Source organism: Mobula hypostoma, chromosome 2 (genome assembly GCF_963921235.1).
Source record: "Mobula hypostoma chromosome 2, sMobHyp1.1, whole genome shotgun sequence".
In the NCBI taxonomy this organism is placed as follows: domain Eukaryota; kingdom Metazoa; phylum Chordata; class Chondrichthyes; order Myliobatiformes; family Myliobatidae; genus Mobula; species Mobula hypostoma.
Window position 1 is genome coordinate 20,881,990 of NC_086098.1, and position 20,723 is coordinate 20,902,712.

The 20,723-nt window shown below is 42.9% G+C and overlaps 1 long non-coding RNA gene across 1 annotated transcript in view; it reads left to right on the forward strand.

Moving 5' to 3' along the window:
• The window catches only part of LOC134358334 (uncharacterized), a 66,432-nt gene extending 49,328 nt beyond the window's left edge, over positions 1–17,104 (forward strand). The window contains exon 3 of the long non-coding RNA XR_010020859.1: positions 16,546–17,104. This is a non-coding gene — a long non-coding RNA (uncharacterized LOC134358334). The remainder of the gene's footprint in view (positions 1–16,545) is intronic.
• Positions 17,105–20,723: the final 3,619 nt, after the last annotated feature.

Here is a 20,723-nt window from a genome sequence, read left to right on the forward strand (position 1 = left end):
CAAATTTCACAACATAGGCCTGTGATATTAAATCTGATTCTGAATCCATTTTCATTTGTGTCTTTGCATTACTAATACAAGAGTAAGGAAAGTACCTTGGAAATAGATTTAAAATTCATTTTGACTTGGCCAGGTCACCGTTCTCTATTCCCAAAGACAGAGTATGTAAATGATAGTAACATCCTGTACTTTTGCAGTAAGTAGTTCTTGTGGGAAAATCCTTTTGTAAAGAACTCACAACTGCATCTAGGATGTGAACATACAATGTTCTGGCACAGGATATCATGGATGAATGGACCACTCAGACAATGTGAAAACTATGACTTATCAAGATAGGATATGACTAGTAAACAGGATGAAACGTGACGGATCAGAATAGCTGAACACTTGTGCCAGTTTTTGTATTTACTTAGGAAACTTGCTGCTGTAAACCAAAAACAGGTAAATACTTCAGTGCAAGAAAGAAATTGAGCAATTTTACAAGAGTCAGGTAAATTAGCACTTTGTGGCTGCAGTATAGTGCAGGACATTAAAATATTATAAGTAATAAGAAAAAGTAAAATAAACAAGTAGTATAAAAGAGGAATAGTAAGGTAGCGTTCATGGTTTCCTAGACCATTCAGGAACCTGATAGTGGAGAGGAGGAAGCTGTTTCTCAAAGGTTGACTTCTTCGGGTTCCTGTGCCTCCTCCCTGATTGTAGTAATGAGAAGAAGGTATGTCCCAGGCTGTGAGGTTTCTTAATAAGCACTAGTCTACAGTACATTGTTAACTTCTAATCTTCCTCCATGAATGCTTGAATTATTATGACCAGACACTTTAAACTAGAGAAAACCTGCAGATGCTGGAAATCCAAGCAACACACACAAAATGCCGGAGGAACTCAGCATTGACCCTTCAGCAGGACTGTCTTCGGCAAGACTTTCTAATTTTTATTTCTGAAATTAGTCTTGCAGTGACTGAGTTTTTACATCCATGTAGGAATCGCTGAGTTTTTTTTGGTGAAACAAATCGCTGCTTGAAAGAGGTATACAAAATGACGAGCGGTATAGATAGGGTAAATGCCAGCAGGCTTTCCCCACTTAGGTTGCGTGGGACTACAACCAGAGGTCATGGGTTGAGGTTGAAAGGTGAAATGTTTAAGGGAAACATGAGGGGAAACCTCTTAACTCAGAGGGTTGTGAGAGGGTGGAATGAGCTGCCAGCATAAGTGGTACATACCAGCTCGATTTCAATGTTTACGAGAAGTTTGGATAGTTACGTGGATGGTAGGGGTATGAAGGGCAATGGTCCTGGTGCAGGTCGATGGGAGTAGGCAGTTTAAATGGTTTGGTACAGACTAGATGGGCCAAAGAGTCTGCTTCTGTGCTGTACTTTTTTAATGAGTCTACAATGCTATGTTTTTGGTTTGTAAAGGAGGTCTCTGAAATTGACATGTTTAGTACAACAACATGAGATGTAAAAGTAGCAATAGGCCATTCTGTCCCATTATAGCCTTTCAGCTATTAACTAGCTAATCTTTTATCTTGGCTAACCACACATTCATTGAATCCCATAAAATTCCGATAACTTCCAAGCATTTACTTCAATAGACTCAGTGACTGGGCCTCCATGCCCAGGGTGGAGAATTCAAAATTCCTCTGAATGAAGAAATGTCTTCCTATCTCAAATCTGAATGGTTGATCCCATATTTTGAGACAGTGATGCCTGGTTTGAAACACCAGGTCTGGAGAAAATCTGTGGTGTCATGCACCCACCATAAGAATTTTGTACATGCCGATGAGATCACCTCTCATTCTTTGCAGCAGGACAGAGCACAGCCTGTCAACTTAATCTCTCCTCATAGGGCAATCCCACACACACCAGCATCCAATGTAATCAATCATCATTGCATTCTCTCTTTCACAAGTGTTTGATATGCTCATCAGACCAGTGTAAAACATTCCAGAAGCAGTCTTACCAAGATGCTGTAAAATCTCAGTAAGATGCTTTTAATTCTTAATCTCTTTATTTCTTTGAATCATTATTTAATAAAGGTCATTGTGTTGTTTACCTTTCTAGTTGTTTACTCTACTGTCAAATCACTTTTCAGTCCTTCATTGTTAAGGACACACAGTCTCTCGGAATAGTAACTCATTTCTACCTCCCACTGCTTGTAAAATAGTCTGTACAATCAAAGTTAAATAATTATTTTTTTTTGCCCGTGCACTTATCAGCAAATATTCACAGGTTATAATTAGTGTGGGGACAGGGTGGGGGTGGGGGGGTTGTTACTGCACAGGTCTGAAATAAGCTGCAGAGAGTTGTCAACTTAGCTCCATCATGGGCACTAGCCTCCACATTATCCAGGACATCTTCAAGGAACGATGCCTCATAAAGGCAGCGTCCATCATTATGGACCCTACTACCCAGGTCATGCCCTGTTAATATTGCTACCATCAAGGTAGGAGGTACAGCAGGCCGAAGGGACACACTCAGAGTCCGATTTCTGAATGGACTTTGAACCCATGAACACTACCTTACTAGTTTTTTATTTTTATTTGCACTACTTATGTAATTTAATTATTATATATATTTTCTGTAATTCAAAGTTTTTTCTCTATTACTATGTATTGCATTGTATTGCTGCCACAAAACCAACACATTTCATGACACAAGCTGGTGATATTAAACCTGATTCTGATATCGGTCTCTTTTGTGGATTGAGAGTGGGAAGGGGCCAGGGAGAGGGCAATCATTGCTGGGAAAAGGGGAAGAGTGAGGAGAGTGCATGGGGAGCATCAGAGAGACATTCTGTAATGACCAATAAACTAATTGTTTGGAATCAATGGACCTTGCTTGGTGTCTCTCCATCCCCAGCCCCTGGTACTCCCCTGCCATCCGTCCCATGCCCCTCCCGTGGTGCTCACCCCTCCCCCCCCCGCGGTGCTCCCCCTCCGCCCCATGGTGCTCCACCCTCCCCATTCCCAATATCCCTTGCTCCCATCAGATTTACAACCTCACTCTCCACTCCAAGTTGACAAATACAGTAACACTCACAACACGCTGGAGGAACTCAGCAGGTCAGGCGGCATCTGTGGAAACGATCAGTCAACATTTTGGGCTAGAACCCTTCTTCAGGACTTCGTCACAATACAGTATTGTGCAAAAGTCTTAGGAACATCAGCTATATTTGTGTTTTTAGCGCTGGAAATAGTTACATTCCGACACGTCTCATTAGCGGGACAGAAGCATGGTCGCATTGTATATTCCAGGGACCAGCTGATTGCGCTTATGCCGGCCGGTTTAGCGAGCAGAGCGGTGAATACCCCTGCTGAAATCTGGAGGAAAACACACAGAGGATGCAGAGGGGGATCACAATGTCGAGGAAGGAGGACCGGGTCGAGACAACAGACACTTATGGAGAAGAGGAGTTCTGTGGGTAATAAAATGGACGAGTTCACGGCGCTAGCCAGGCGTCAGAGAACATTTTGGGAGTGCAGTGTTATGTGTTTCACTGGAACGGGGCTGCACGAGGACATACCCGATCAAAACTTCTGCATGGACGGTTTCCAGACCGTTCGGGCTGACCAGAAGTTCACTGAGAGCAGTAAGTGTGAAGGAGTTGGGTGCTTACTGTTCTGGTTAACAACAGATAGTGCAATCCGGGTCATATTACGATCGAGGAACGTGTTTGTAGACTGGATACTGAACTTTTTACTGTTGGACTTCGGCCATATTCCACCGAGATACAACACTGGGCGGCATGGGAGGTCGTTCCTGCCTGTGGCCATCGAACTTGTAGCTCCTCCCGTGGAGGTTCAGACACCTTGAGCCAATAGACTGGTCCTGGACTTATTTTCCATCTGGCATAGTTTGCACTTTGTTGTTTGATTGTTTGTGGTTTTTGTATTGCTATATTTATGCTCTATTCTTGGTTGGTGTGGCTGTAATGAAGCCCAATTTCCCTCGGGATCAATAAAGTATATCTATCTATCTATCTATCTATCTATTTTGCACAGTACTGTATATTGTGAACAGATACAATGATGGTCCCTGCATTACTGCTTATTTACAGTCTCCAGACATAAAAATGACCTGTCCATTCCATCTCCCAACTCTCTGACTGTTAACTAATCCTCAATCCACTGGATTATACCATACCTAATCCAGTATGCTGTAATTTTAATTAATGACCGAATATTGCACCATTTTAAAAGCCTTCTGAAAATCCAGGTGAAAGTTCATCTTTATATATTCTCTAGGCCCTGGCTACTTGACAAGACATTGGCCAGAAGTTGGAGTGTTGTGAACAGTTTTAGGGCCCTTATAGAACATAGAACATAGAAAATTTACAGCACAATACAGGCCCTTTGGCCCACAAAACTGTGTCAAACATGTCCTTACCTTAGAACTACCTAGGCTTACCCATAGTCTGCTATTTTTCTAAGCTCCATGTACCTATCTAGGAGCCTCTTAAAATACCCTATCGTTTCCGCCTCCACCACTGTTGCTGGCAGCCCATTCCATGTACTCACCACTCTCTGCGTAAAAAACTTACCCCCAACATTTACTCTATACCTAATTCCAAGCACCTTAAAACTCTTGTGCTAGTCATTTCAACCCTGGGAAAAAGCCTCTGACTATCCACATGATCAATGCCTCTCATTATCTTGTACACCTCCATCAAGTCATCTCTCATCCTCCATCGCTCCAAGGAGAAAAGGGCAAGTTCAGTCAACCTATTCTCATAAGACATGCTCCCCAATCCAGACAACATCCTTGTAATACACATCAAAGTTGCTGGTGAACGCAGCAGGCCAGGCAGCATCTCTGTACGGCGACTGTCGACTGTACCTCTTCCTAGAGATGCTGCCTGGCCTGCTGCGTTTACCAGCAACTTTGATGTGTGTTGCTTGAATTTCCAGCATCTGCAGAATTCCTCGTGTTTGCATTTTTAAACATCCTTGTAAATCTCCTCTGCACCCTTTCTATGGTTTCCACATCCTTCCTGTAGTGAGGTGACCAGGACGAGCACAGTACTCCAAGTGGGGTCTGACCAAGGTCCTATATAGTTGTAACATTACCTCTCGGCTCTTAAGCTCAATCCCATGGTTGATGAAGGCCAATGCACCGTATGCTTCCTTAACCACAGAGTCAACCTGTGTAGCAGCTTTGAGTGTCCTATGGACTCGGGCCCCAAGATCCCTCTGATCCTCCATACTGCCAAGAGTTTTACCATTAATGCTATATTCTATCATCATATTTGACCTACCAAAATGAACCACCTCACACTTACCTGGGTTGAACTCTATCTGCCACTTCTCATCCCAGTTTTGCATCCTATTGATGTCCCTCTGTAACCTCTGACAGCCCTCCACGCTATCCACAACACCCCCAACCTTTGTGTCATCAGCAAATTTAATAAGCCATCCCTCCACTTCCTCATCCAGGTCATTTATGAAAATCACAAAGAGTAAGGGTCCCAGAACAGATCCCTAAGGCACACCACTGGTCACTGACCTCCATGCAGAATATGACCCATCTACAACCACTCTTTGCCTTCTGTCAGCAAGCCAGTTCTGGATCCACAAAGGAATGTCCCCTTGGATCCCATGCCTTCTTACTTTCTCAATAAGCCTTGCATGGGGGTACTTTATCAAATGCCTTGCTGAAATCCATGTACACTACATCTACAACTCTACCATCATCAATGTGTTTAGTCACATCCTCAAAAAATTCAATCAGGCCCGTAAGGAGGGACCTGCCTTTGACAAAGCCATGCTGACTATTCCTAATGGTATTATGCCTCTCCAAATGTTCATAAATCCTGCCTCTCAGGATTTTCTCCATCAACTTACCAACCACCATCCTTATCTAAGAAAGGATGTGTTGGCATTGGAAAGGGCCACAGGAGGTTAACAAGAATGGCTGTGGGGAAAGAAAGGGTTAATGTATGAGGAGTGTTTGATGGCTCTGAGCCTGTTCTCACTGGAGTTTAGAAGAATGAGGGGGCATCTCACTGAAACCTATTGAATATTGAAAGGCCTAGGTAGAGTGGACATTGAAAAGATATTTTTCATAGTGGGGGAGTCTAGGACCATAGGGCACAGCTTCAGAATAGAAGGATGTCTCTTTAGATCAGGGATGAGGTGGAATTCTTTAGTCAGAAGCTTGTGAAGCTGTGGAATTCATTGCTACAGGCAGCTGTGGATGCCAAGTCATTGAGTACATATTTAAAGCAGAGGTTGATGTGTCAGGATGTCAGAGGTTACAGGGAGAAGTCAGGAGAATGGGGGTGAGAGAGATAATAAATCGGCCATGATGGAATGGCGGAGCAGAGTCGATGGGCTGGATGGCCTAACTCTGCTTCTATGTTTTATGATCTTGCATTGCAAATGGGGAGACAGTGAGTTTGGGTACTTGGACTGCTCCTTCCACTTTTGGGCAAGTACTGCAGAGATCTATTGGGTTTGGCTTGCCACTCTAACATTTGTTTTATCCCCCTCCGGGATATAACTATCCAATCTATTTTGATGGATTTGGGAAGCTTCACTTAAGCAGATTAATTTCTTAGGGATAAGCTATTACTTACCAACTCCTGTTGCCATCTGATATTTTGTTCTCTGTTCCTTCCTTGTAAGCCCTCCTGCCTTTCAATTGCCTGAAACTATGGATTGTCCATTCCAATCCTGCCCTGATTGTTCTGTCTTTGGTTTATACACAGCTCCAGTAATGCCCAGAGTATATTATAACCCATGGACTTTAATGATGAGTTTAACAATTTATTTTCACAGATGTGGATGCAGCTTTGTTTTTATTGATGTTCCAATTTGTCTCTATGTCAACTTGTTCCAGCTTTTGCTTTTCGAAATAATTGTTACCTTGACAAATTTCATCTGTTCTCTATCACTGACACTCTCCCTTCCTCTCCATCCTTTCCTCTACATTTTATCCACATGTTTATTCTTATCTGATCTACATTTTATGACATCAGAAACGTGTATGAAATCTGGAGTTTTTCCACATTAATTATCCATAGTATGTTCTTTTTTGTGCCAATTGTGAAAACAAAAGATATGGTTTTGTTCCATAAATTTCTTCAAATAAGAAAATTTAGCCCATCAGATTGGCTCTGCCATTCAATATCATCATGGCCTATCAGATCTTGACCTAATTTATATCTTCCTGTTGCCTTTACTTCAAAATCAATCACAGTCTCTGTCTAATAGAGTCATAAAGCACAGTAAGGGATCCTTTGACCCACCCTCAAACAGGAGAGAATCTGCAGATGCTGGAAATCCAAGCAGCACACACAAACTGCAGTAGGAACTCAGCAGACTTGGCAGCATCTATGGAAAAAAGCACAGTTGATGTTTCAGCCAAGGCATCGACTGTACTCTTTCCCGTAGATACTGCCTGGCCTGCTGAGTTCCTCCAGCGTTTTGTGTGTGTTCCTTTGGCCCTCTCTGTTCCTGACAATTGTTTTGCTCATCAACACTGATCTCTTTTGCCTGAATCAGGATCATATTCTTCTTACCTCTCTCCTAAGTGTCGTACCATGAGTCAGTATGTGTATCCCTCCCATGGCAAGTAGATCCACTCTTGGGTAAGGAGATCAGTTCTCTGGTTGGGGTATCACTGAGGTCTAGTATAAAATGTCATAAGATGTCCTTGCTTCTTCACTCAAAACATTTTGCAATCAAGATATTTACCTGCATGTTTGTTTTCAGTAACTGGTGTGTCAGCTCTCTACGTGTGTCAACATTTCCTAGTCCTCCACCAATTGCCTCTGTGATTCTCTTTTCTCTGCTACAAAGCATTACTTGATTTGTGTTGTGAATAGTTGACGCTAAAGGCCTGTCCTGGTTAACGGACCGCGTATGTGTGTGGGTGGGAGGGAGGAACAGGGCTTGTTTGGCTGCTGTTGTTTTGTTGTTTATTGTGTTCTGCATATTCTGCTGAGGATTGTGGTCTTTCTGTATTAGTGCCGGAATGTGTGGTGACCCTGGCAGATACTTGCAGACCGTCAGGTGAATTGGTTGTTCATTAAAATGGCTGATTGATATACAAGTGATAAATAAACTTGAATCTTGAATCTTGAAGTCTTGTGTACTTCTGTAGTCATCATGCACCACCATCTAACTATTATGTGGGACTGTATCAATGGCTTCTGAAGATCCTAAAACAGCACATCCACTGCTTTCATAGAAACATAGAAAATAGGTGCAGGAGTAGGCCATTCGGCCCTTCGAGCCTGCACCGCCATTTATTATGATCATGGCTGATCATCCAACTCAGAACCCAGCCTTCCCTCCATACCCCCTGACCCCTGTAGCCACAAGGGCCATATCTAACTTCCTTTTAAACATAGCTAATGAACTGGCCTCAACAGTTTGCTGTGGCAGAGAATTCCACAGATTCACCACTCTCTGTGTGAAGAAGTTTTTCCTAATCTCGGTCCTAAAAGGCTTCCCCTCTATCCTCAAACTGTGACCCCTCGTTCTGGACCTCCCCAACATCGGGAACAATCTTCCCACATCTAGCCTGTCCAATCCCTTTAGGATCTTATACGTTTCAATCAGATCCCCCCTTAATCTTCTAAATTCCAACGAGTACAAGCCCAGTTCATCCAGTCTTTCTTCATATGAAAGACCTGCCATCCCAGGAATCAATCTGGTGAACCTTCTTTGTACTCCCTCTATGGCAAAGATGTCTTTCCTCAGATTAGGGGACCAAAACTGCACACAATACTCCAGGTGTGGTCTCACCAAGGCCTTGTACAACTGCAGTAGTACCTCCCTGCTCCTGTACTCGAATCCTCTCGCTATAAATGCCAGCATACCATTCGCCTTTTTCACCGCCTGCTGTACCTGCATGCCCACTTTCAATGACTGGTGTATAATGACACCCAGGTCTCGTTGCACCTCCCCTTTTCCTAATCGGCCACCATTCAGATAATAATCTGTTTTCCTATTTTTGCCACCAAAGTGGATAACTTCACATTTATCCACATTAAATTGCATCTGCCATGAGTTTGCCCACTCACCCAACCTATCCAAGTCACCCTGCATCCTCTTAGCATCCTCCTCACTGCTAACACTGCCACCCAGCTTTGTGTCATCCGCAAACTTGGAGATGCTGCATTTAATTCCCTCATCCAAGTCATTAATATATATTGTAAACAACTGGGGTCCCAGCACTGAGCCTTGCGGTACCCCACTAGTCACCGCCTGCCATTCTGAAAAGGTCCCGTTTATTCCCACTCTTTGCTTCCTGTCTGCTAACCAATTCTCCACCCACACCAATACCTTACCCCCAATACCGTGTGCTTTAAGTTTGCACACTAATCTCCTGTGTGGGACCTTGTCAAAAGCCTTTTGAAAATCCAAATATACCACATCCACTGGTTCTCCCCTATCCACTCTACTAGTTACATCCTCAAAAAATTCTATGAGATTCGTCAGACATGATTTTCCTTTCACAAATCCATGCTGACTTTGTCCGATCATTTCACCGCTTTCCAAATGTGCTGTTATCACATCTTTGATAACTGACTCCAGCAGTTTCCCCACCACCGACGTTAGGCTAACCGGCCTATAATTCCCCAGTTTCTCTCTCCCTCCTTTTTTAAAAAGTGGGGTTACATTAGCCACCCTCCAATCCTCAGGAACTAGTCCAGAATCTAACGAGTTTTGAAAAATTATCACTAATGCGTCCACTATTTCTTGGGCCACTTCCTTAAGCACTCTGGGATGCAGACCATCTGGCCCTGGGGATTTATCTGCCTTCAATCCCTTCAATTTACCTAACACCACTTCCCTACTAACATGTATTTCGCTCAGTTCCTCCATCTCACTGGACCCTCTGTCCCTTACTATTTCTGGAAGATTATTTATGTCCTCCTTAGTGAAGACAGAACCAAAGTAATTATTCAATTGGTCTGCCATGTCCTTGCTCCCCATAATCAATTCACCTGTTTCTGTTTGCAGGGGACCTACATTTGTCTTTATCAGTCTTTTCCTTTTTACATATCTATAAAAGCTTTTACAGTCCGTTTTTATGTTCTCTGCCAGTTTTCTCTCATAATCTTTTTTCCCCTTCCTAATTAAGCCCTTTGTCCTCCTCTGCTGAACTCTGAATTTCTCCCAGTCCTCAGGTGAGCCACTTTCTCTGGCTAATTTGTATGCTACTTCTTTGGAATTGATACTATCCCTAATTTCTCTTGTCAGCCACGGGTGCACTACCTTCCTTGATTTATTCTTTTGCTAAACTGGGATGAACAATTGTTGTAGTTCATCCATGCAACCTTTAAATGCCTGCCATTGCATATCCACCGTCAATCCTTGAAGTGTCATTTGCCAGTCTATCTTAGCTAATTCACGTCTCATACCTTCAAAGTTACCCCTCTTTAAGTTCAGAACCTTTGTTTCTGAATTAACTACGTCACTCTCCATGTTAATGAAGAATTCCACCATATTATGGTCACTCTTACCCAAGGGGCCTCTCACGACAAGATCGCTAATTAACCCTTCCTCATTGCTCAAAACCCAGTCCAGAATAGCCTGCTCTCTAGTCGGTTCCTCGACATGTTGGTTCAAAAAACCATCCCGCATACATTCCAAGAAATCCTCTTCCTCAGCGCCTTTACCAATTTGGTTCACCCAGTCTACATGTAGATTGAAGTCACCCATTATAACTGCTGTTCCTTTATTGCACACATTTCTAATTTCCTGTTTAATACCATCTCCGACCTCACTACTACTGTTAGGTGGCCTGTACACAACTCCCACCAACGTCTTCTTCCCCTTAGTGTTACGCAGCTCTACCCATATCGATTCCACATCTTCCCGGCTTATGTCCTTCCTTTCTATTGCGTTAATCTCTTTTTTAACCAGCAACGCCACCCCACCTCCCCTTCCTTCATGTCTATCCCTCCTGAATATTGAATATCCCTGAACGTTGAGCTCCCATCCCTGGTCACCCTGGAGCCATGTCTCTGTGATCCCAACTATATCATAATCATTAATAACAATCTGCACTTTCAATTCATCCACCTTATTACGAATGCTCCTTGCATTGACACATAAAGCCTTCAGGCGCTCTTTTACAACTCTCTTAGCCCTTTTTAATGCTTGCCCTGGATTTGTCGGCCTGCCACTTTTACTTTTCCCCTTTGTACTTTTTGCTTCTACGCTCACTTTACACCCCTCTGTCTCTCTGCGCTGGTTCCCATCTCTCTGTTGTGAACTAACCTCCTCACACCTAGCCGCTTTAATTTGATTCCCACCCCCCAACCATTCTAGTTTAAAGTCACCTCAGTAGCCCCCGCTAATCTCCCTGCCAGGATATTGGTCCCCCTAGGGTTTAAGTGTAACCCGTCCTTTTTGTACAGGTCACACCTGCGCCAAAAGAGGTCCCAATGATCCAAAAACTTGAATCCCTGCCCCCTGCTCCAATCCCTCAGCCACGCATTTATCCTCCACCGCAAACAGTAATTGCTATAGTTCTGCATTCAGTTTCTTCCACACCTTAAAATATTCCTACCTTCTCAGTTTTCCACTTTTTTGATGAGTACTTGAACTGAAACATCAACTGTGTTGCTCTCTCCACTGATGCTGACTGACCTGCTGACCATTTCCATCCTTCTCCGTTTTTGTTTCAGATAAGCAGCATCTGCAGGTTTCTTCTCAATTGCTTAAAGGATACTCACCACTTGAGGGGATACTCTTCATTTCAAGCCATTGGCAATGTTGCTGTGCTGAGGTGCTCTAAGACTTCCTTAAGATATTTTGACAAGACCCCGCCACACTCTATCATTTATTCTGAAGAATCTACAAGGACTTCACATGTGAGTGGATACAGCAGAACAGAAGATTTCAAAACTGACTTGAAGTCATGCTCTAGTACTTACTGTTTGCTTGCAGTTAATTCAGGAGAGATTCATTCTTGCTGTGGAATATGTGGATCAACATTCTACACATAAGGTGGTCTGCCTCCTTCCTGTCCTGATAAAGAGTCTCATCCCAAAATGTTGACTGTTCATTCCCCTCCATAGATGCTGCCTGGCTTGATGTGTTCCTCCAGCTTTTTGTGTGTGTTGCTCGAGATTTTCAGCATCTGCAGAATATCTTGTATTTACTGAATGGAAAAGATTTTCAAAAAGTGTTCTGGAGACCTGGGAGAAAGAGGTGCAGGTTCAATACCAAAAACAAACCCTATACTTCATGTTAATCACTACCTTTGCAAATTAATCGTATGTGCAAGTGCACCACCAGCCTGAATCATTGCTCTGTGCACCACAAACCCATCACATACTTATCCACTATCTTTATCAATCAAACTGCAGGTGCCTTAGTAATGTGCCTTTCATTTAGCACACCCCTGAACTAGTGGGGACAGCTAATATGGAAGGAGGCTGAGAAAAGGACTTCCCGTGGGTCCTGTAAACTTCCAGTTTGTGTGTTAAGCCTATGTTCTGTGGCCAGTCACTTGAGATCTGTAATCCTCGATGATCTTCATTGAACAAATAGAAAGCAGCTTCCTAAAGCACAAATCACAGAGCAAGATTGAACAGAAATAGAACATAGAACATGGACCATTACAGCACAGCAGGGACCCCTTGTATCACGATGTTGTACCAAACGTTTAAACTACTCTAAGATCAATCTATCCTTCCCTTCCACATTGCTCTTCATTTTTCTTTCATCCATGTGAGTCTAAACCTTCCCATCCACATCTAAGTGTTTCTTGAATGTTCTAATGTATCTGCCTCTACCAATACCCCTGGCTGTGCATTCCATACACCCACCGCTCTCTGTGTACACTTCTGATATCTCCACTTATTTCTTCCAATTACCTTAAAATTATGCCGCTGGAACTGACTACAATGTTCCACATGTGGTCTAGCCAGAGTTTGTGAAATTGATGAAAAATCAGCAAAAAAATAGCCAATGTGGATTGTATTTGGAGATCATTGCAGAGAGGTGAGTGCAAAGGATTTCACAACTCTACTTATAATTTCTCTGAACACTACGTTTAATCCTTTTTTATGTACAGAAGTACTTAGAACTGTGCACTGTTAAAGACTTGCCAGGTAGGCATTGCTCTGCCAACACTTTTGCGAGCGTCAAGAATTCAAATTAGGCGTTAAATAGTTGACTTTCTAAGTTCTTTCTAGACCATGGCATTTCATTCCACTTCCAAATAAGGAAAACTGCTTATTGGTTATTTATAGGATATTACATCATAATATAAGCATGAGTTCTGGTGTTATTCACATTAATTATCCACAGTATGTGCTTTTATATGTCAATTGTGTAAAGGGACTCAAATAGCCCCTGGCAACCAAGTCCAGTTCCAGGCCTTCATGCAGCAGGCCAGGCAGCATCTCTAGGAAGAGGTACAGTCGACGTTTCAGGCCGAGACTCTTCGTCAGTACCTCTTCCTAGAGATGCTGCCTGGCCTGCTGTTTTCACCAGCAACTTTGATGTGTGTTGCTTGAATTTCCAGCATCTGCAGAATTCCTGTTGTTTCCTGGCCTTCATGTATGGATTAGCCACTAAGCCCAGTGGAACTGTTTCCACTGACAGAACAAGGGGCAAAGGCGGGTTACTGGCGCCTTAAATCCAGAGAAAGCTCGTCAGCCTTGGTTGGCAGCTCATCTAGGAAAAGGAAAACTCTAATATCGAACCTCCACTGCCTTGCTGCTGTACCGTCTCATGGGGAAGCCTTCAGGAGTAAACTCCAAGGACAAACCTGGAGCTGGAGTCCCTAGGGTAGCCCGACATTGAGATCAATGTTGACTGACAACTCCAGTGATGCTACTGGTGCTAAAATGCATCAATCTCTGAAGCTCCCTTGGACTCATTAGACTCATTAGCTGCATGGAGAGGGCTAGCTTGCTTTCCATATTGTACTGCCCTGGCTTGTGTATTGGCTTACGTATTGTGTAGACTGGGAAGCAACATCCATGGCCAACCCAAGCCAATGGAGGAGGGCCTCTTTCTGTGAAAATAGAAAATGTGATTTTATTTTTACTTATCGAGATACAACGTGGAATAGAACCTTCTTGCATTCAAAGTTGCACTTGAATCTGAGGAGACCAATATTCTTAGGGGCACGTTTACTAGAGCTGTTGGGAGTGGTTTAATCTAATATAGCAGGAGGATGGGAACCAGAATAATGGAGCTGAGGATGAGCCAGCAGGTTTACAAGTAGATGATGAGTGTAACATAAATGTAAGGAAGGTCAAGCCAATGACTGGCTACCAATGCAGACAGAGCAAAGAGTTAAATTGTACCACAGAGGCAAAATTCAAAAGGGCGGAGAATGCAGGTCTGAAAGGGCTGTATGAACGAACTTGTGGTGCACTAGTCAGGCTGCACTTGGAGTTTTGTCAACAATTTTCAGCCCAATGTCTCAGAAGGGATGTGTTGTCATTGGAGAGAGTCCAGAGGAAGTTTAGAAGGATGATTCTGAATGAAGGGGTTAACATTTGAGGAGCCTTTGGCAGCTTTGGGCCTGTACTCATTGGAATTTAGAAGAATACGGCGGGATCTTTGAAACCTATAGAATGTTGAAAGTACTAGCTAGGGTGGATGTGGAGAGGATGCTTCTTTTGGTGGGGTATCCAGAAACAGAGGGCACAGCCTCAAAACTGAGAGGTCACCTTTTAGAACAGAGGTAATTTTTTTAGCCAGGGAGTTGTAAATCTATGGAATGCTCTGCCACAGGCTGCGGTGGAGACCAAGTCCGTGGGTATATTTAAGGCGGAAGTTGATTGTTTTCTGATCGGTCAGGTCATCATAGGTTATGAAGAAGATTCAGGTGTATGGGGTTGAGTGGGATCTGGGATCAGCCATGATGGAATGACAGAGCAGACTCGATGGCCTGAATGGCCTAATTCTGCTCCTATGTCTTATGGTTTTATGGTCGTCAAGCTATGACATCCGTCAATCCCCCAATTTAAGCCCAGCCTAATCATGGAACAATTTACAATGATCAATTGACCTACCGACCGGTACGTCTTTGGATTGTGGGAGGAAACCTAAGCAGTCAAGGGGAGAAGATAGAAACTCTTTGCAGATAGTGGTGAGAATTGAATCCAGGTTGCTGGTAGTGTAAAGTGTCGTGCTAACCACCATGTTACCATACTGCTTTGTTAAAAGTTGTTATCAATAAAAGCATCAGAATTATGAACTACTGTAGACCATATGGTACCCAAACTTGTTCTTGAAAAAAACTGAGCCCTTATGTCTGGAGTCATACAGCTCAAACACCATCTATAAATTTGCTGATGATACAACCATTGTTGGCAGAATTTCAGATGGTGACAAGACGGTGCACAGGAGTGAAATATGTCAGCTGGTTGAGTGGTGTCTCAACAACAACCTTGCATTCCAAGTCAGTAAGATCAGAGAACTGAACTTGTGGACTTCAGAAAGGGTAAGACAAGGGTGCACACAGCAGTGTTCAAAGGGGATCAGAAGTGGAAAGAATGAGCAATTTGAAGTTCCTGGGTGTCACTATCTCTAATCTGGATCCAAAATGCAGCTGCAAAGAAGGCACAATAGCAGCTATATTTCATGAGGAGTTTGAGGAGATTTGGTATGTCATCAAAGATACTCACAAATTTCTACAGGTGTACTATGGAGTGCATTCTAACTGGCTGCATACCCATCTGGTAGGAGGTGGGGGATGGCCTACCGCACTGGATTGAAATAAGCTGCAGACGGCTGTAAACTCAGTCAGCTCCATCATGGGCACTAGCCTCCGTAGCATCCAGGACATCTTCAAGGAGTAACAAAGGTGGCATCTCTCTATGACTCTAACTCAACACACCTTTGGAACTAGAGAAATGGAAATGCTTCAGAAGTTTTCAGAAGAATATAGACAGACTGTGAAATGAGAAGACAGAGTAAGCATGAAATTTAATGCAGAGACGTGCAAAATGATATATCTTGGAAGAAAAAATAAGAAGAGGCAATGTAAACAAAACGGTTTTATTTTAAAGAGGTGCAGGAACAAAGAGCTCTGGAAGTTTACAGACATAGTTCCTTGACTTTGGCAGTGCAACTTCCTTGGCTTTATCAATAGAAACATTGAGTACAAGGCCAGCAAATAATGATAAACTATTATAAATCAAGTTAGGCCTTCTGTTAAAGCATTGTATTCAATTCTGGTCACCTGTGCTTTAGTAACGATGGCAAGGTCTTTATCCAAAGTATTGACTTAATCCTTCTCTCTCCACGCACGTTGCTTGCTGCTGTCTTTAGTGCAGTGATGAGGAGGAATTTCTTGAGCCAGAGGATGGTGAGTCTGTGGAATTCATTACCACCTATGGCTGTGGAGGCCAAGCCATTGGGTATATTTAAAGCAGAGGTTCATAGGTTCTTGATTAGCCAGGGTGTCAAAGTTTATGAGGAGAAGGCAGAAAAATGGGGTTGAAAGGGATAATAAATTGGCCATGACTTGATGGGCTGAATGGCTTAATTCCACTCTCATGTATTAAGTTCTTATGGTCTTGACCCATTGAGTTCATTGAGTGCCGTGTTTTTTGTTTCAGATTTCTGTATCTGCAATCTCTTGCTTCCATGGCCATGGAGAGGGGAGTAGTCCCAGAAATGAGGAGATGGAGCAGTTCTCCCTGAACTGGAGGAGTTTAAAGGAAAATTAATCAGAGAAGAAATGGAGCTAAACTGGCAGAAACCACAGAATGCAGATGGACATAATTCCGGTTACTTCTGTAGTGGGCAGCCCATTATAGAGACCCTTTACTCAATTGATGAATCATTTATTAATAAAGGTATTGATAAGTGTTAGAGTGGATTTCTTTTTGGGTAGATGATTTGTTTACACTTCACCAGACTTCTATTTTAATTGTTTGGCAAAGGACTGTGGATTGAGTCCACCACAATGGGCTTCCTAAAAGGTGCAAATACCAGATGCTTCTGGTAGTTTGACCTGATGCTGTAGTTTCGAAGACAGTAGCACCTATACATTATAAATATTAATTGTCTTCTATGTTAGCACGGGAAATGCCAAATAATTGTATCGTAGACAACAGGAATTCTGCAGATGCTGGAAATTCAAGCAACACACATCAAAGTTGCTGGTGAACGCAGCAGGCCAGGCAGCATCTATAGGAAGAGGTGCAGTCGACGTTTCAGGCCGAGACGACGAAGGGTCTCGGCCTGAAACGTCGACTGCACCTCTTCCTATAGATGCTGCCTGGCCTGCTGCGTTCACCAGCAACTTTGATGTGTGTTAATTGCATCGTAGACTTAACTTACATTCCTAAAGGCTGTGGATACCAACCCAGACATGTTGGCGTCAGAAGGAAAGGTTGAAATCTGAAGGTGTGATGTTTGTATGTAGCTTCAATAGGAAGCATTGTCTAAGTATTGTCTATAACTTTGAAGTAGCGGTTGCCTTTGTGTTTAGCATATAAATATCAAGCCCACATTTAGCTAGCAGACCTTTCTGCAGAAAGCATCTCGAGAAGCCTGCTGTACCTTGTTGTGTCGAATAAAGAAGCTGCTTTGTACACACCAGTGACTCTGTCTCTCTGGTAATTTCATCCATGCTACAACAATAAGCTTTTGTATTTCAGACGTACCACAGCTTTTTGGGTAGGAATCTTAAATGTCCTTGAATGTTGTATATCTCGTGGAAGGGCTCCAATATCCCATCACTCTGTTCCTTTTGAGTGATTAGATGGATGGCCATTCTGTGCCCTGGGCTCCCTGTGCATTTTCCCCATCTCTGTGCAGCTTGGGAGGAGCCACAGAGACGAAACTTCAGGGGTGGCACTCACCTTTACAGCCAGCCCTGAGGTTATTTTTCCTTGTTAACCTTGCCTGCAACTCAAATTTGAGCCAGAGAGTCAAAGAGTACTATAGCACAGAAAGAGGACCTTCGACCCATCTTGTCCGTGCCTACCTGATTTTCTACATAGTCCCATCTACCTACACCTGGACCATATCCCTCTAAACCCCTCTCATCCGTGTACCTATCCAAACTTTTCTTAAGTGTTATAATGGAACCCATGTCCATTACTTCCACCGCACTGTGTCTGTGTCACTACTTAGTCACCGCTAATTAACATCTCCCAGGAGGAGCGGAGCCCACAACGCCAGTTGTTCCTCCATCAGAGGCTGCCGAGGTAAAGATGAGGTGAGGTCTGTGCATCCTTCATCGTCACATTACTCCTCTCAGACTCTGTCATGAATTTCACAGAGTCTGAAAATTATGTGGTGATCACTGTCTGTGAGCATACCAGTGTTGTGAACCGTCAGCAACACAGATACAAATCATGGTAGTTTGCAGTTATTTCTTTCTTGCCCTGTTTAGATGGTATCTCTGGTTGTTGTTTGTGTGGCAAAGAATGGTCTGGTGCAGGGAGTGGCATCCAGACCATACAAGCTTCGATGAACTGAGCTTGATATTGCATGTATATACAGGTTATGTCTCTTAATTACAGGCAGATTGTGCGTATGGATACATTCAAGGGAGGACTTTGTAACTCACCATTAATATCAAACTTATTTATTTCTTATTTAAAGATACAGTGTGAAACAGGCCCTTCAATAGATACAGTATATATCATCATATACAACCCTGAGATTCATTTTCTTGCAAGCATTCACCATGCAACAATAAAAATGCAATAGAATCAATGGTAAACTACACACAAAAGACTGACAAACAACCAACAAACTGCAAATACAAAAAATACTATTAATATTTAATACAAACAACATGAATTGTAAGTGAGTCCATAGGTTGTGGAACTAAGCTCAGTGTTCAGGTGAGTGAAGATATCCACGCTGGTTTAGGAGCCTGATGGTTGAAGGGTAATAACTGTTCCTGACCCTGGAGGTGTGGGTCTTGAGGCTCCTGTACCTTCTTCCCAATGGCAGCAATGGCCTGTAGACTGGGGATCCTTGATGATGGATGCTACTTTCTTGTGACAGCATTCCATGTAGGTGTGCCTACTGGTACGGACGGATTTTCCCGTGGTTATCTGCATGTGCATTCAAAAGAAGATCAACTTTTGGCGGTCTAGTGATAGATATATGCTCCTGTCATGTTATAATTCAATGGTCTCCCAGTGACCTAACAAAATCTGTTGGGTTCAGTGTTGAGGGGCTCTGGCCAACTCAATACTGGTGTAACCTTCTGTATCACATACTCAGGATCTGTGGGGCTCACCTTAAGAATTGGCATGGTAGCGTAGTGGTTAGCACAGTGCTTTATGGTACCAGTGACCCGGGTTCAATCCTGCCACCGCCTGTAAGGAGTTTGTATGTTCTCTGCAGGACCACGTGGGTTTCCTCTGGGTGTTCTGGTTTCCTCCTACAGTCCAAGGATGTACCGCTTGGTAGGTTAATCAGTCATTGTAAATTGTTCCATGATAAGGCTAGGATTAAAATCGGGAGGTTGCTGGGCGGCATGGCTCAGAGGGCCAGAAGGGCCATTTCTGTGCTGTATCTCAATAAGCAATCCAATACATATCGTTAATAATCTAGGCTGTAACCATGATATATACCCTAAGCAACGTACATCAAAGTTGCTGGTGAACACAGCAGGCCAAGCAGCATCTATAGGAAGAGGTGCAGTCGACGTTACAGGCCGAGACCCTTCGTCAGGACTAACCTAATATAGCTTGACTGCTTGAAAGCCATAAAACTTTAGTGTACAGCTTATGTGGTTAGATGAAGAGAGAGCAACATTTTCACAAGAAGGACGTCTGGAAATTGCAGCTTCAGGAAATGTGATTTCCCTGTTTAAGAAAACTCCCAGCCATTTTGCACAATGGTACCGAAGCCAGCTTGACAGGAACGTGGCAAGCACTTTTCTTGTCAGGTTACCTTAGCAGTAAGTACTTTGAAAAATCTGGCCTCTATTGTCATGCTAGTTATAAAAATGAAATAGGAATTACGTACCTTGATGGAACATAAAGTGGTTGCAGTTTTTCTTGGTTGAGCTTTTAGAAAGCTTGTAAATCGCTGCCAGGTTTTTTAAGAGCCTGATGAGTGTGAGTGCAATGAACAATATATTTTCCAAGCATATTTAGACTAATTATACCCTGTTTATAAGTTTTCATGGTTTCAGATGATCAGCTATTGGTTCCCATTTGTTATATCAATGGTCATAATATGGATAGAAGTTATTAAATGGCTCTACTTCAACTTGTGGTGAGAGTTCTAGAATTGCCAGTATTCAGTGTGATGTGGTTTAATACATCTTTGTGGAAATAATGGGACATAAATGTGCAGATTTATACTGTAGGCAGATGCACGACCACATGACGTAGCTGTCTGAGATTTTGAGAACACTGGGAAAGCTCACTTGTTGACATGTGCCATGTTTAAACCAACCAGATGATCCATTTACTGATGTGATCCAACAAGCCTGCAGTCAATCTCAAGCTGGTAAGTAAATAAGGCTTTCAGCAATGCATGGCATGATGCACACTGAAATCACTGAAATGTGGAGCACTAAGTTTGCTCCAGATTTTGTAGTCAGTGTTATTCCTTCATTATAATACAAATTTACATTGTCCTACTTGGGCAGCACAACTAAGCCAGTGTATCACTGGGATATTTTGTTATAAGTATGTTATTGTTAAATTTACATTATAATTGCCTTAGATCTGGAGAAAAACCCGAGAGTCTTGATAACATGCTATTTTAAATTTTTCCAAAGTTTGTGCCATTGTAATTTTTCAGCACTAATCCT